This window comes from Gorilla gorilla, chromosome 16 (genome assembly GCF_029281585.2).
Source record: "Gorilla gorilla gorilla isolate KB3781 chromosome 16, NHGRI_mGorGor1-v2.1_pri, whole genome shotgun sequence".
Lineage (NCBI taxonomy): Eukaryota > Metazoa > Chordata > Mammalia > Primates > Hominidae > Gorilla > Gorilla gorilla.
The window spans coordinates 83,301,161-83,303,975 of record NC_073240.2 but is presented as its reverse complement, the minus strand read 5'-3'; positions in this window follow the sequence as shown (position 1 = coordinate 83,303,975).

Below are 2,815 nucleotides of genomic sequence, written 5' to 3'. Positions count from 1 at the left end.
TCCTTCCTGCCTTCCTGCTTTCCTGCCTTCCTTCCTTCCTTCTTCCCTCCTTCTTCCTTCCTTCTTTTTACTTCATTAGTGTTCCTCTCTTCAGATCGACAGAAACTAATTTATAAGCCAAATGAATTCAAACAGGCTGGATGCTCTAGCCCTGGCTGTTTAGCTGTGGAATTTTTGGAAGCCATCTCTTCTCCCTGAGCCTCAGTTTTCTCATTTGCCAAGTGAAAAGTTGCCACAAGGCATTTTATAATATCACTTACAAACATTCCAATAGAGAATGATGCTGTGATTCTAGAAACAGAATTTCTTATATTTTTCTTTTCCTTTCTCCTCTTTCTTATAAAGACTCCTAGCATTCTGAGAAAGAGAACAATAATGGATGTTGTAAATGCTGTATTTCCCTGTGGCTACAGTCTCCTATTTTTTGTGATACAAATGGGAAGTGGTGTTGGACATTCACCATTCTGAATTCTTCAAACAGCTGTCAATCCTTGCCATGGATTTTAAGCCATGCATAAATATGAATGTCAGACGAATTTCCTGACTAGACAAGTAGTTGTTTATCAGTTTATTTAAAAAACACTTCTTTCATTCTGTTTCTTTGCCACACCTTTAATAGCAAGGCTTCACTTATATAGAAATGAGATGCATTACAGGCCCAGAAATCTGCTGCATTCATTAAAGAGCAATTGCACATCTGTCTTATCTCTACTACTTGAGTGTAAATGCCTCCAGGGCAGAGGCTGGTACGAGGTGTAGCTTGCGTCCTCCCCAGGATGTGTGATGGCAGCCTGGGGAAGCTGGCCCATGTGGGCCCCAGCTTTCCTTAGCATCTCATCATTCAGCTGGAATACTCTTAACCCTCTCCATATGCTTATCTAGGGGAATGAAAACTTCCTTCTGTCTTCCTAGGTTCTGTGTCTGGGCTTAAGAATTAAATGGACATAAGACCGATTAACAGGGAAAAGGCATACACATTTTATGCAATATTTTTATGTGTACACAGGAGTCTTCAAAAGGGAAATAAAGACCCGAAGAAGCCACGAAACCCAAAAGCTCATATGCCTTTTTACACAAAGAACGATAAATTGCAGGATCTGACAAGACAAAGGGGCTAGGACTCAGGGCAGTAAACTGCGGGACAGTGACTAGGAAATATATGGGGGAAACTAATGGGAGATAAGGGTTATTTTAGTGGTTTGTTTGTACAGGTCCGTTGACTCCCAGTCTCTGGTGATAAGAATATCCTTCTCTTCCTGGTACAGGGAGGACACCTTTCTCATGGGAAATTTTATGAACTACTTTTAGGTAGAGAGGGGGAGGTCAGGGAGCCTTTCCTGCATCTGCTGTTTCTCAAGTGCCTTCATCTCAAAATAATCAATATGCCAAAGTGTCAGATTTTGGCATGGCATGTTCTGGCCCCCTTTCACTTACCAAGAGTCTCTTCTAAATCTATGCCCACGGGAAATATCTAATATGGTGATAACCCAGGGAGCTGAATATCTTCAGACCAATATGGCTGACCAGTCATGGAAATGTGTAGGGTACTCCTAAGGGGCCATGATACTGCAATCTCCGTGTGATATCTGGAAATGCCAGCACCTGTGAGACCTGGGAGGAAGTCACAGTGCTTTTCTATAGGAATTGAGAAGATCCTGGAAACGTGCAGGCTGGGAAAATGCCAGAGTTGGACCATTCATAGACAAATAATAGCTCTTGCCTCCTTTATCACTTGGAAGTCCAATAATGAATCCTCAAGTCTTATTCTGAAAAAGAGACTCTACCTTGAAAAGGATATGCATTCGTAGACAAGACAAACTTCTACTTGTGCTAGCCAGTCGGATCTGAGTTTGAGTCTTGACTCTGCTTTTACTAACTAGCTGGGTGAACCTAGACAAGTTACTTCATGTTTCTGAATCTCAGTTTCCTCATCTATAAAATGGGGATAGGAGGACTGTTGTGAGAATCAAAATGTATTTTAAGCCCTTAGCTCAATATCTGGAACAACAGAAGACTCATGCATTGAAGTCCCTCTTAAGCACAAGATAAAACAGGAATGTTCTGGATTCTTAGACAATAAGAATTCCCCAAAGAGGAAGAGTGTTTTACAACCTGCAAAATTCTATCTCACTTTTGTGGTCTCTACTGAACTTCACAACAGCCCTGTGACTAGGGTTGGCATGAATTCAGAGTTTTGAGTGGCTTACTTAGAATTATACAACAAGTAAGCCTGCAGAACCAGATGCAGAACCAGGTTTTCTGACTACTTCTCTGCCCTCATCAGTCCCTGGAAGTCATGATGTCCAGGCTGCATTGTAATTTAATTTCAGCTTGTGTTATTCTGCTTTAGATTTGAAAAAAATATTCTATATCAAGATGATGACGGAAGCCTGTTAAAGACCAGCTGGCCAAATTATAAAATTACGTTTATGTTTCACTAGGAATAGCAATCAGTTTTTTAGTTATTTATTCTATAGGGGTTGTGCATACAATTTATCCCATCCAGTTGATCTCCAGATGCTTCTACAGTGGGAATTTCCAGAATTGGTCTGATTTTTCCCCCTGAATTCCTTAGATCAGAAGTGGAGAAGCTCTATCCTTAGTTTGATTTCCTCTGGTTATAAACAAATTTAAACAACAAATGTTTTATGGCTCATGTTCCATCTCAATTATCCTCTGCAAACACAATTATAACTGCATCTGAAAGAAGCTCCCCTGGTCCACAGAGGCACAAGCACTCAAATTGCTAGTACTGGAAGGAATTTGGGAGGTCATCTATCTCAGTGAGTTCATTTTCCGATTAGAGTCTTGGGGT